The 15,407-nt window shown below is 35.5% G+C and overlaps 2 protein-coding genes across 2 annotated transcripts in view; one reads left to right on the forward strand and one right to left on the reverse strand.

The window, feature by feature from the left end:
- LOC149710061 (lysosomal cholesterol signaling protein-like) overlaps positions 1–15,407 on the reverse strand; it is a 138,553-nt gene that overhangs the window by 41,883 nt on the left and 81,263 nt on the right. The gene's annotated exons all lie outside the window — the stretch shown is intronic.
- LOC149710062 (ras-like GTP-binding protein rhoA) overlaps positions 3,565–15,407 on the forward strand; it is a 45,520-nt gene continuing 33,677 nt past the window's right edge. Inside the window, exon 1 of the mRNA XM_089858692.1 lies at positions 3,565–3,945. The gene's annotated coding sequence lies outside the window, so the exon portion shown is untranslated. The remainder of the gene's footprint in view (positions 3,946–15,407) is intronic.

Here is a 15,407-nt window from a genome sequence, read left to right on the forward strand (position 1 = left end):
ATGAAAGAAGAGGCGGGTCATAGCGTCAGAGGTAAAAAGGAATTACGTATTTTTCGCCGTCCCCGTCAGCAACGTCATCAAAACGTAGTTTAAGTGAGCCAACAAGATAATTTAAACTTTTCGTTACGTGTTGGAGGGAGGGGCTCTATACTGGGTGGTCTGTGAGTCGGACTGAAGTAAATACTAACCGTTCTCCATACCTACTTCTAAAATTAAATCTATCCCTGCTTACATCTAAAACAATTTAAGTTCATCATGACAATTGTGAACTTTTGATACTATTGGCCTCAAATAGCTTAGCCACCCTAAATTTAAGCAAAACACTTTCAATTAAATCCTTTCTAAACTGACACCACTGAAATAAATATTATAATTCACTATTTTCTGAAAACTTTCTTGGTTTCCAAATTAAGCTTTTAACAAGCGTTCGACCCCTTGGGCTTGTAGCCTTATGGGGGCTGTAAGAAAGGGTCTTTTCCAGGGCAGTCGACGAGTGGGTCCACTTCACTGGATACAAATTTACAAAAGACGGGAGAAAGGACAATCGCGAGTTTGGAATTCTTGGGTCGACCCTTTTGTGTATAGCCCATACATATATATATTTTTATATAAGGAGCAACGCTTATTTTTATATGGAAACGGCTTAAAGAAGCCCAAAAAAAGCAGGTCTTAAATGCATTCCGGCTAAGCCTTGGCAAATTTGACTAGATAAGGAAGCATTGGAGCGGAAATCTGCAGCCCGTTCAGCAGCGCTAAAACGAATTTCAATAAGAAAAAAATTCTTTGTATTTTTTCTTTTTTTTTTTGGTATTTTCAATTTTGTTTTTGTTGAACACCAGGAATTTGGGTTTCGTTGAATGGGAAAAATTGAATATATATATTTACGGTTTAATTTTAAAATAGGTTTTCTATAGAAGAGTTCTACCTTCGAAGGAATAAATTTTTACCATAGAAAAACATGATTTAATTATGCTAAATTCTACCCCTTCCAAGGTTGAGGGTTGAATAGTTAAAGATTGCTTCAAGGTATGCATGGTTAAATTTAGGCTAGGGAGATTCATACCATTTACACAAGGAGCTCGGCCAGGCTACTTGTGGACATAAAAAGTGCAGACTACTTTGACCTGCAAGTAGCTTTGTCTCCTTGTGTAAATGGTACAGATACTCCTAGTTTGAAAACTATGTATTACGGAACTAGTTTAGTTGTAACAAGATGGGGGCTCATAATAGTAACCACATCGTACCCTATTTAACAGGCGTATAGAAAGTTTGTGTGAATAGCCCCTCGATTTATTTTATACAGCCTCCTACTACGACAACAGGGCAGGTCAAACTAAGATCCTCATCGTAGATGTACATCATATGATGTGGCTAAAAACATGTATATATATGTAACCAATTTTCAAAATAAAGAATGCATACAGCTACAAGGAATTATTGCGTAGCCATTTTTCTGAAAGTATCTATGGGGGATTTTGTGGGAAGCGCTAGCTAGACTAATCATTATGTATGACCAATTTTACCTCGCGAATAATCTATCTCATAGCATGTTGAACCTTGCTCAAACACCTGACATAGCGTTGTCACCAACTAATGAAATCACAGTTAGAAAGACAAGCAGACTTTTAAGGAAGGATAGCCAACTCGCACTGCCTCTAGCGGTACTTCTTAGCGCAAGTGAAACAACCCAAGAAGTTGACCAAGCTTCCCCACCCCTGTGGTATTTCCTCCTCTTCAGGAATTAATATAATAGTCTATTAGTGACGCTAGTATACTTGATGATCCAAATATAGCAACAATTCCATCCATTCTTTAAACGTTTGAAAACTGACAAGTGAGATCGAAATACAGAATCAATATCAAGTTTTCCCGGTTTCCTTTCGGATTGAGAGAAAAAAGAAATAAGAAAAGAGAAATTTGCGGGGGCGATTTCCCCCTATTAAAAGCCCCCCTCATAGCCCCAGCTTAACTCCCCTCCCCCCAAATAAAATCAGCCCCTGTATACGGTCTAGAAAGTAACTGGTACAGTTTCCGGACGATTTTGAGTTTAGCAACTTAGTACCCTATATATATAGCGAAACTATACTAGCACCATAAGTAGATAAGTTATGTTTCATGATAAGTTTGTAACTGGTTACAAACTGGAGCTTGTCATGAAGTGAATGAGGTAGGCGTAGGTCATAGATTCGAGGTAAAGCGAGGGAGGCCTGGTGAAGCGCTGTCAAAGGCTTAGTAATGCAGACCAAATAGGAAGTTGGAAGTCCTGCAAAATCATGAAGTGAGTGAGGTAGGTCAAAGATTCGAGGTAAAGCGACGCCTGAAGAGGCACTGCTGTTAAAGGCTTAGTATAAACTAAATGGGAAGAAGTCCTGCAAAATTAACCATCGAGTGTAGGACTTCAATTCTCGCTACCGTCGTTCTCGAACTAGTTATCTCGAGCTGTAAGTCTCTAGTGCCATTACGAAGTATAGTAAGTGTCATACTTATGGAAGGTACATAAGTTATAAACTTATGCTATAGCACGATGATAAAACCGATATCGGGGGATTCGTAGAGCTGGCTAGCTGGCTGGCTGCTGAACGTCTGATTTTATTTTTTTTTCTCTTGGCTCAGAAAGTTGTGAACGGTTTCTCCGGAGCTCCAACAGTTCCTCCTTTACGTGATCCTACGTTACGTATAAGCTATCTTTCCAATATTTTCACCCCCTCCCCCCGTTGGTCAGCCTTCTCTGCTAGGCAGGAGTTGAGCCTCTCTGCTCCGACTCAGACTCAGAGAGAACGTTATCCCCCTATCCGAGGAAATTTCCAACCAGATCAAATGGAGCCCAAGGAATAGATAGCCCCCTAAATCGACTGCCTTCGTGGTGGTATCTGGTTAAAGTCCTTACTGACAGACTGATCCCAGCAAAAATGCTTTACTATATAGACGAAATTTTGGTTTTTCTTTCAATCCGTTGCCATATTTTAAAATGGCGGCTAGAAATGTAACAATTACTGAATAGCTTCCTTCCGATACAACCTCTGATATAAAGTTTATTGGTTCAATATATGCATAAGATGGGCTTTGTTAAATTTTGTTTAGGTTGACGCAGGAATATATACAGCCAATAGGAAGTATTGTGCCCCTATATATCCCATGTTCATTTCTACGCGGGTTTTGTGGGCCGGGCTTGAGAACTTACTATACGTCACGCCTATTAATAACTCTGATGGCTTCTTTCTAACAAGCATTTTCATTGGTTGGTATAGCAACACGATGTTCTACACTCGTGCAAGGTTCAAAAAGCAGCGAGATAGATTATACGCTTTGGTAAAATTAGTCATATATATTGATTAGTCTAGCTCTTCCCATAAAATCCGCCCCGATACGTTGAGAAAATATAGCTACACATTTATTCCTACCATCCATGTTTATTCTTGGCTGACGATAAAGGCCTAGTAAACGCAGCTATATTTTCTACTCCTTAACAATTTTCTCTGATGACTCCCACACCCATTTCCCGTAAAAATTCTATCCGACACGCGCGGAGTCCTTCCTGGGAACGAGAGAGAGAGAGAAAGAGAGAGAGCCTAGAGAGGGTCTTAGCTTCATTCTAAAATCCGTTCTCGGGCTGAACGGACGGAGGTACTACAATAACTGTAACCGCCTTGAAGTCGAAAGACTCGAAGTTTGACTGTGCTAATGATATAACGGTAGACGCGCGTTGGAAACGTTTGTCCAAAATTTCACCGCCAATCGTGATCTTTGTTTTTTAATTAATTACTATTTAATTTTAATGTCAATTAAGATGACGTATATGAACTTGACGCGTCAAGTTCCGAGAAAAACGTGTAAATAATTATAATAACAGTTGTTTAAAACATTGAATTGAAGTTTTGAAAATTCTCAAGTCTACAGGATTAATCATTTATAAATTTGTTGGTTCGATTCCCAATAATATTTCAGGTAATTTATTATTGTTATTATATAAATGTATCGTCAATATTTGTTGCTTTGATTATTTGATAAGTATTAAATGGGGTTTTTGATACGAGGTAACTTGATTTCAATTGGGGGAGTAAAGATGAAAGATGTCAATAATAGTAAATTACTAGAAATGAATTAAATGAATGGTAAAATTACGGTTTGGGGAATGTTTAAGGGTTTTAAATTTGAGGTATAGTTAGGGTAAAGTAGAGTATATACAAGGTGTTTCTGATAAGTCTGCCATAAATTAAGAGGGGATGTTCTTTCGGAAATCAATTTTCAGTCGAAAATGTAACTTCTATCTCCATTTTGCCACAAGGGACACTGTTTCAAATCGAGTTATGATTCGAGTGTTTTAGGGATGACCCCTTAATTAAATTAGAAATCACTGTCGTCTAGTTTCTTAGTTGTACTGTAATTATACAGTTTGTATAATTGTTCATTTCTTTAAATTAACTTGCCATGTAAAAAATGAAAAACTTGATAAACTGATTTAGGAAAAATTTAAGATTTGATATATTAGGTACGAAATGGATTATTTAATATAAGGATTTATCAAATTATACGTCATTTTATGGGCTACATTTTCCCCAAAAATTCAATTATATTGATCGAATGGAAAAGGCGAATATTCTTGTTGAAAATACCATACGAGATATTTAGAATTCTTCAAACAAAACAGAAGCGCCTATAACCTTTCTAAAATGTTATGTATTTATCAAACCATCATTACCGACGAGCTAGCTGTACAGGGTGCTTCTGAAAAGTCGGTCAGCAATTAAGGGCAGTATTTTTTATAAGAATTTGAGTCGAAAATGTAACCTTCTATGACATTTTGCTCAAAGGGACACCGTTTTCGAGTTAAGATTGTACATAGTATTTTACGGATAACCCCTTAAATGAAACTGAAAGTCAATGATCACTAATTTAAGTAAGGTTCTCATCTTAACTCGAAAACGGTGACACTTAGGACAAAATGTAATAGAACATTTCTGACTCAAAATCGCCCAAAGAACACGCCCCATAATTGCTGACGGACGTTTCAGAAACACCCTTTATTTCACTATACATTCAACTGTACAAATAGTATACATAGTTTTCATTCTAGAATTCATACCATTTACACAAGTATACCAGACTAGAGTTGTAGGACAAAATACAGACAACTGTGTACTCCAAGTAGTCTGGCCTCCTTGTGTAAACGGAGGTATGAATCCTCCTAGGCACGAAAATATGTATTAAATATTTATAAAATCGGTTAAGTTAATTGAAAAAATAACCTTAAAAGCTTCTTAAGACTTAAAATCAATAAACCTTTCGATATATTTACCAAAATATTACAATAATTCATCTTCATCACGTGACCATAATTCTAATAAATCACACAAATCACATAATACCTAGAACAATCCGTGATTGAAATGATGCGAATATTTCATGATGGATTTACTACGTATATATTGGTAACGCGATAGTTCCAAAACACGATAGAATTCTTTCAACACGTCACGTAAATCTTGTCACGGAAAAAAACGCTTTGAAATATTGCGATTCAGCTGTTCAATCTAAGTTAAGTAACTAAATTCAAGGCCAAGGCGGAGAGAGTCACCGTGTCTAACGCTCATAGAGGCTAAAGTAGTCTGCATAAACTTGTGTTGAACAAGAAAACCTGATTCATATAGAAATAACGTATCACGCTATGCAGGTATCGTAACGGAATGTGGTTATAAATACAGGGGTTTTCTGAAAGGTGTGTCACAAATTAAGGGGGAGATTCTTTCGGCGAAAATGCAACTTTTATGACATTTTGAAACAAGGGACACTGTTTTCAAGTTAAGATTGCACCAGGGATAGATTTAATTTTAGAAGTAGGAATGGAGAACAGAGTAATCTGGGCGCGAGTCAAGGTCCCGGACCCCCCTTCCACGGGACGGAGGGGTGTGAAAGAAGAGGCGGTTCATAGCGACAGAGGTAAAAAGGAATTACGTATTTTTCTCCGTCCCCGTCAACAACATCATCAAAACGTAGTTTAAGTGAGCCAATAAGGTAATTTAAACTTTTCGTTACGTGTTGGAGGAAGGGGCTCTATACTGGACTTTGAGTCGGACTGAAGTAAATACTAACCGTACATCTCCATTCCTTCTTCTAAAATTAAATCTATCCTTGATTGTATATAGTATTTTATGGATGACCCCATTAAATTTGTTTCAAGCAAAATTGAAAGTCGAAAGTTATACATTTTCGACTCTAAATTGATTTCCCAAAGAACATCCCCCTTAATTTATGGAACACTTATCAGAAACACCCTGTATAGTACACCTTCTGTATTATAACTTGTTTACAAGTGTACTTTTTTTCCCATATACACGCAACGCTGTTTCATTACGTATACATCATTACATATACATACACGTATGGTTTTAGATGACATTGAAAATTATACACAGCAGCGTGCGTGAGTTTCTTGGGTGGTTTTCAGGGGCATGCATTTCGTGACAAGTAATCTTGAATTAAATAGCAAGATAAGCCTCACGGAAAAACGTTTCGAGATGTGATGACCTAAAAGTTTGTGATATCGTTGCTGACCTAAACACGATTACTTTTATTATAAGTCTTGGCTACAGTCGTGTATATTTTTAAGAATGCTATTTAACTTGACCTAAGTTGAACCCATTTTAGCGGATTTTTGGTGAAAAACGTGGATTTCTTTATTTACAATATGTTTTTAAACGTTTTTTTTTGATATAATTCTAAAAACTTCAAAGTAATTTTAAGTAATATTTGTTGTAATTTTTAAAATAAACTTTTAAACTTTGAATTATATTTCTGATAAGTCTCTCATAAATTAAGGGGGATGTTCTTAGGGCTATTTCGAGGGGTCGTTCACTCAGTATAATCGGTGTACACGGCTGTATCTTTGACTGTACTAAAGTGAATACGCGTAACCTTAAAGTCCTCTCCTTGGCAGTGATAAAATGATAACACGTAATCTGTAATCTGTGTACATTGAATCTGACAGTGATTAGCCCCTCGGGCTATTTTGTTCTGTGACATTGTGCCCTAAGAGATACTGTTTTCAAGTTACGATTTGAGTGTTTTAGCGACGACCCCTTACGTAAGTTATCACTGTCTTTCAGTTTCTTAATCTTAACTAAATTTAAGGGGTCATCCGTAAAATTCTCCAAACATTGTGGATAAAAAAGACGTCAACTAACATAGATTTTGATGGACTAGTAACCTTGCAGTACTATTTATTTAACGTCTTTGGATTCACATACAAATCAATGTTCCGTTTTAACCCTACACCAAACGGAACAGACGACGCAACGCGCAAGGGTCTATTAATTTTATTGAGATATCAGTATAATGATCTACCTGAGAGATTAACCTTTGTCCTATATAGTATTATAATATTAGGAGAGTTAATTTCCCGTAATACCTTATGGAGAAGATCTGGCTGGTATTGCGTTGACATGCAGTAAAGTATATGGGGGATAATAGCGTAAACCGATCAATGATCTATACTGAATTTGCATGCGAGACCGCGATTATGCCAAACATTTGGCCAATTTCTATATAGTTTCGCCCCTCCCCCTCTCCCCTTTGAGTCTTCAATATTACCTGTACCATAAGTTAATGATCCAACGTTTACAAATTGCGTTTCAAGGACCTGGTTGACTGGAAAATTCGATCATGATACTTATACGGCATTATATTGGAGACTAGATAAATACAGAGATGAAAAACAATGAAGGTCTAATCGAAATATGACTGGTCATAGAAAAATTGGTTTGGAGCGTAAGTCTGCATGGGCAGGGATAGATTTAATTTTAGAAGTAGGAATGGATCTAACGGTTAGTATTTACTTCAGTCCGACTCATAGACCACCCAGTATAGAGCCCCTCCCTGCAACACGTAACGAAAAGTTTAAATTATCTTATTGGCTCACTTAAACTACGTTTTGAAGACGTTGCTGACGGGGTTGGCGAAAAATACGTAATTCCTTTTTACCTCTGTCGCCGCTATGACCCGCCTCTTCTTTCATTCCCCTCCGTCCCGTGGAAGGGGGGTCCGGGAATTTGACGCGAGCCCAGATTACTCTGTTCTCCATTCCTACTTCGAAAATTAAATCTATCCTTGATGATACACAGGTACCAATGAAATTGGTTTGGAAAATTTCATATTTATACCAAATTTCTAAACTGCGAGTTGTGAGTTTAAATTACGCTAGTATTTTTTTGGAGAGCGTTCACAATGCATTTCACGACTGGAACCATGTATCGTGTAGACTTATGGTTTGATGATAAGCTTATAATATGAAATGGTTAAGCCTAATCGCTTCAGGTCCACTATACGGGGATCATTCGGGGATAAAGTGAGTTGGATAATGTATTTCCAATAGTGCGGGAAATCAATCGAAACTGTAAGCAGACTACCGTTGAAGAGATCCAATCACTTGGCTAATTTCCAAAGACGTCGTGTGCCTGGGCTGGGGGGCGGTATGGCGTAGATATCATAGAAAATAGGCCTCCTAATTTGGTTTTGAAAATACCAGATAGCGACTATGCGCACAATTATATTGTGTTCCAATGTGGCCATTATCGAAAGGGTCACTTCGAATTTTAACTACCCGGAAAAGTTTGCTAATATTGTTTGCAAATCAAATCAAATCACTCTTATTGGCTGAAAGAGTCACCAAGGCAAATGTGCCAAGTTTCAAACTAAATTGATTTTTTTCTTTCGTCTATATGTCACTTGATTTATGTCACAACATTAATGAAGGGCGTGGTGTAATTAAAATATATTTTAAATTGTCTTTCAACTTAATAATATTCTTGATTTTTCTATAAATTATTCTGGTAAATACCAAAGTATTTGGCATCGATACAAAAATTTCGAGTTTTAATTTAAAATCCTTCCTTGGAATTTTAAACATTAATTAATGTTTAAAATATTATAGCCAAGAGGTGTTTTTATTTTAAGTACCATAAGGTTTTGATAATTAGTTTTAATACTTGAAATGAAAATGTAAAAAGTAAAATTTTGAAATTTAATATTTAAAAAAAAATTATTTTGCAAATAAAATGTTTCAAATTAAATTTAAATTATCGATTTCTCCCCAGCTTCAAAATTTTGTAATAAGTTATTTTACTATTTATTTATTTACATTTTATTATGACTAAACTTGAGATTTAAATATGAACAAAAGCACTTTAGTTATTAAAATGTTTTTGTGAAATTTATGGAAACAGAAATTTTAAACGAAATCAAATTTCAAAAATAGAGTGCAAGTCGACAAATAAAACTTCATTCCGCTTTATGATCAAAAATCATTACCGAATTATTTTCTGACTGCCCAAGCAACTCCGTCGTTCTAAACTGCATCTTTATATTGGTAATCACTTGAACTAAACATAGGAGGGGTCCCTGATCCCGAATTTTTAAAATAGCCTCTTTAAAAAACGACCCAAATACATTATTATTATTATCAGTCGTTGAAAAGTCAAGATCCCTTTTTGTAAATTACAGCTAAGTTAAACACTTAAACACTTATTTTTATGATTTTATCAACACGGACCTACATTTTTGTAGTTTTTTCCCCAAAATAATTACTAAACAAAGTAACAAAGGTCAAATCATAAGCTAGTCATACTCTCTATAAGTATTGGGCTTATCGCACGCAGGCTCGTGGTGATATTGTTGACGACCGTGATCTGGTGGTGGATTTTACCGGAACAGAACTCATCGCCTACTGTGATCTTCATCTCTACTCATAAGCATGAAAGGAATCACAGTAGGCCATGCCTCAATTCTGTTAAGCTTTTTACGAAGAAACTTTAAAAGGCTCAGGTAACATAACTGGATTGGTTGAGGTAAGAGGTTCTGGCTAGCAGACGCCACTAAACCAATGGTAGTCCACTTTTTTAAGACTAATTAGATGCTTATTATTTTGTAATAAGAGATAATTTAATTTTAATATTTTTCCTTTTATATTTACAAAAAGACCGTTATTTTAAGGTATAATGTTATGTTACCTGAACTTTTCCTTTAAAACGAAGCTAGTGCCAACGAGTCTCGACTCTCTTCGAACAAATTTCTCAAGCCCCAAACTTACTCATTAAATGGTTATGGTAAAATCCTAATTTCCATTAAGCTAAAAATACTAGATACATTCAAAGTTGAAAACCAATAAAACATAAGTGCATAATTAAACCACTCGAAAAGATACTCGAGTTTAGCTTTAAAAAAATAATTAGTTAGAATCACTTTGTTAAACTTGTATAACAATAGAGTGTTCTAGATAATTGTTATTAGTCACGAACGTTCTAGATAGACTGGTTTTGTTTAGTTTGTTTTTTACATTAGTCTGAAAACTAAATATTCCATTCAATTGAATTGAAAACAAGTTTATTCAATTGTATATAGTTTATATTTGAGGAACTAATTGACCTTTTTTAACCTTTCAATATAAATCAATTAATTTTATTATTAAATATCCTGAATCGTTTCCGCCTTAATTATAATCATAAAAGACTGCAGGGGTTGTTTTCAATTAATTTAATTTATATAATTTAAAAAGTAAGTCGTAAAGTTTAAAAGAATATCTCATTGAATGAATGAATGAATATAAACCATCATAATTGAAAAGTAAAACTTATGGTTCGTCAAATAATGGTTCTTTGTTACTTAGATGTATATTTTAGAATTATATTCCCACACCATTCTTAATTATCTTTGCTTTTAAAATTTTACGAAGCCATATTTCCACTTCACGCTTAATCATTTCTAATTACAAATAGTTAATAATTACTACGATATCAAATATTACTAACTACGTTTTTGCAAGCTAAACACCGTATTCCCATACTATTCTTAATTCTCCTTGGTTTTAAAATTTACGAAGCCGTATTTCCACTTCACGCTTAATCATTACTGATTTTAATTTGTTTATAATAAAAAATACTACGCTATCAAATATTACTATAACTACGGTTTTTGCAAGCTAAACTATCAAAGCGTTACTAACAGACAAGCAGACGAAGATGGGATATTTCTCGTTATAATATACAGTGGCGTAAAATCAGATAAATAATTTTCAAGAAAGTTTTTGATTCTTTGGAGTTTTGCTATCACCGAATTTAGAGTTTAAATTTAAAACCCTTATTTAGTAAAGCGAAATTAATCTAATAGTTCTTAGTTATTTCTCAATTCATAAAAACAAATACCCAAAAAAGGCGTACACGAAATACGTTGCAAAATAAACCTTGATACAAATGAAAGATTTCCAACCAGTTCTATTGTTTGTCAACAAAACTATAGGCCTATATCATTACATTATCGTTTACCATATTTAGTGTCTTTAAATTGACATAATTTTCAAAATAGGAGCATTGATACCATTTACACCAGAAAGCCAGGCTATTTGGCATACAAAGTGGAGTACGAAGTAGCCTCGACTCCTGGTGTATTAATCCTCCTAGTCTGAATTTAACTATATATAAGAGTTTAATAACCTTCTTTTTAAAAACCTATTAAAGAAAATCGGTCCATTTTTGGATGGGTATTTTGACTCAACAAGAATAAAATCTTTTTCAAAACATTTTAAAACGAAAAACTAAATAAATCGAGTCCTTCAATATAAGTGGGTGCAAGTTAAGTATATCTTAAAATTAGCTAATATAAAAAAAAACCCCAAATATTTTAAATAAATCCACCTTTTAAGGACTTATCTCCATATCTCTGTCACCCTAGACCAGACTGGTTTCACCCAAAAAGGCTGGGAAAAAAGTCATTGACACTGTTAAAATACCAGTTATTTTCAAGTTCACATAAATAACCCTTGAAGGAAAGTTTTCTATGATACGGTACCCGAGACATAATAAACTACTTAAGTACAGTTATAATTAGCTTTCCATTTGGCCATGCATGCAGGTCTGTGTTACAACTTCAAGAGGTGGACCCCCCATTATAGATATGATACCCGCGTCAAAATATGGACCCCCAGGGCCTGAATGACATAGACCAAAGCAGACCAGATACCGTATACCACCCGCGTAATCATAAACTCGTTTTCACCAAGTTATACCGAGGAATATGACTCGAAACAAGCGCCGAGGGATGTATAGTCAATTTTTTTTCTTTCAGCAACAACGCTTGTAAAGATATAATACAGTATGAATCATTTATGAGACAGTTACGTTACGTGTATAATGCTAACCCGCCCGTTTCACTTTTTTTTTCTTGGTAAAACCCCTTATAGCACAAGTTTATGAGGTACGTTCCATAAGTATGACACTATTTATACTTCGTAATGCTACTACTGGGGGCTAGTTCGAGAACGACAACCGAGTTGAAGTAATACACTCGGTTTTGCAGGGCTTCCATCTCCCTATTTAGTTTGTGCTAAGCCTTTGACAGCAGCGCCTCACCAGGCGACTGTTGCTTTACCTCGAATCTATGACCTATCTCACTCACTTTATGACAAGCTCCAGTTTCTAAGTTACCAGTGACAAACTTATGGAACATATCTTATAAACTTGTGGAAAAAATAACCCCCACGTGAAATTCATAAGTTGACGTAACAAGATTGGCGTTTTGATAAAAAGATTGGTAATCATTTAAAAGGAAAGTAACAAAACATCGTGGATTTTATAAATACTATTTGCAACTCCTGTTTTAGATACGCGAAGTTCAAGGTTTAAATAACTGGTAATTTCATCTTACACAGTTTCAAGTAGGAGTAAGAATTCTCTGTTGAAATGAGATAAGGATTTTCCTATTTTAAAGCTTCGTATCTCTTACCACGTTAGGATATATACTCCTAGTTCAATGTATGAAGGTTAATTTATTCAGAGCAATTTTGAGTCTGTAGTTGCAATGGAATATTTAACAGGAAAAATCTATAATTTCCATTTATTTATAGATTTATATTAATTCTTAAATCTTTATCTACAGTATTCCGAAATTTTCTAATGTGTTTTAAAAGCTAATCAAACGAGGACGTCATCATGAGTGTTTCAAGGGGTTTTCGCAAATTTTCTTGGTGACGTACGCATTAGCCATTTTCCATTTCAAAACTCGGCTTAAACAACTTGATCGTTAAGCCTAATGTAATTCCGCGACCAAGAACGAGCCTGAAAATGTTTATTTTAATGACGTCATTTAAACAACTCGAAAATTGCATTTCGGTAATATTGTTGCGGGGCCCGAGATTAAGCCTATGTTTGTCATTATTGCTATATGCTTTGTTAACTCCTCCCACAGCGAGGGGACCGTCACTCGGCGTTTTAATTGTACTTTTGACAGCATTACATTGATTACTAGACTAGTAATCAATAAAAGTCATATCCTTGACAGTGGTAGAATAATTACACATAAACTCATAATTGTGTAGACACAAAGTCGAATAGTGATAAGCCCCTCGTTCCTCTACACTTGTGGTAGCATAATTAAACTTATATCATAATTGGTGGATACACAAAATCGAACAGTGATAAGCCCCTCGTTCCTCTACACATCAATGGGATTATTTTTGCTAAGCCTTGGCCGAATCTAAGCCTAAACGTAACCCTAATATGAAGCTTTAATTCCAAATACAATATTTTTCTCACTTCAAGTTATACGCTTCAGAAATGACAAAATGAAAAGTATATTTTAAATTTCAATTCACGTGCCTTGTGCCCTTTGGGTTCAAATAACAAAAACTAACGGTGTATAACCAACCGAGGCTTAAATTAAGTACTTCCTGCGAGACGTTATCGGAAACTGCCTACCTTATATAAAACGTGGCTTCCGGCGGTGAATTCCCAAACACTAGGCGATAATTATCACGGGATATGTCCACTTTAGGGTTGGCTCTTCATCACCGATTGATAAAAAAAAAAAGAATCCAAAAATAGCGAAGTGATTCACGACTTTAATTAGCATTTCCGGATTTTTAATCACGTACTCGAGGTCAATTTCCTTCGGGACTAGGACGAATATCGCGTGGGATTCTTATTCAATGTCATCGAACGTTCTGACGTTTGATATTGATCTAAGCCTCCTCGGAAAGGGGTAGTAAATTGATAAGATAAGAAATTGTATTTGATTTTCAGTAAGCCTATTTTTTGTATAATTTTAATTTTGTAGGTTTTTTAGTGGGAGGGGTTAAAAGTAATGAGTATAAAAATGAGCGGCTAAATTTGCGCCTGTTTTGGTTATTATCAAGGTTTATCGACAGAGTAAATTTCCTCCTTTCCAAAATATTACAAAATTGGGTATTTTTTAACCCCAAAATATTGCTACTTTTCCAAATTATTGCTAATTAGCTTGTTTATTATCAACTTTTTCCACAATATTCTTATTTTACTTAATCTGTACCCTAAAAAGAGGCGCACTTTTAGCCACTCGTGTTTAAAATCAGGGATTCAAAAGATTTCTGAGCATCGAATAATACAACTAATAGACCCCAATTCAAAAGTCGGGGGAAAGGGGGGGGGGGTTAAAATAAGAGTTTGGTGTGTTGACCAACTTGTTGTCTACAATCAGGCCGTTTTCCATTGACATTTTCTATGGAGTAATTTTCTTGGATTCAGAAAAAAAAGTACCTTTAAAATTGCATTAAATGCATCTATGTCTAATTAAATATTGCTCCATGGTGGTTGGTAGGAATCTAAATACGTAATCATAAGGTTTATTAAATAGTGATGGCTTTGACTGGCACAAAAACTTCACACATACACACGCACGGATGGCACTTGGATATCGGGGGCAGGGGGTGTAGAAAAAACCTCTGGATGATGATAAAAAAATCCACATCCGGTCTAAGGAACTTGGGGAGGAAAAACGGAGAGAGAGAAAGGATCAGTGACACTCGCCACTTTCTTGGGCGTTTGCCCACTCTCCCTTATATAACTCTTTCACTATGTTTCTTTCAAAGGCATACTTAAATATACTCCTAAAACATAAGTTCATAAGATATGTTCCATTCGTAAGTTTGTCACTGGTTACAAACTGGAGCTTGTCATGAAGTGAATGAGGTAGGTCGTAGATTCGAGGTAAAGCGAAGACGCCTTGTGAGGCGTTGTCAAAGGCTTAGAAATGAAGACTAAATAGGAACTAGATGGACTGCTATGTTCCATGATAAGTTTGTCACTGGTTACAAACTGGAGCTTGTCATGAAGTGACTGGCGTAGGTCATAGATTCGAGGCAAAGCGATGCCTGGTGAGGCGATGTCAAAGACTAAATAGGAAGATGGAAGTCCTGCAAAATTAACATATAGTGTAGTCTGCAATTCTCGCTTGTCGTTCTCGAACTAGCTCGAGCTGTGAGTCTCTAAGTAAGCATTACGAAGTATAGGTAGGGTCATACTTATGGAACATAACCTATGCTAAAAGTATACTCGTTGGGATGGACCACAAGAATCCCCAATGATCTTTTGATGTCAAGTACATCTTTA

Source organism: Phalangium opilio, unplaced genomic scaffold (assembly GCF_054372755.1).
Source record: "Phalangium opilio isolate 3A_F unplaced genomic scaffold, DU_Popi_V2 ptg000011l_1, whole genome shotgun sequence".
Lineage (NCBI taxonomy): Eukaryota > Metazoa > Arthropoda > Arachnida > Opiliones > Phalangiidae > Phalangium > Phalangium opilio.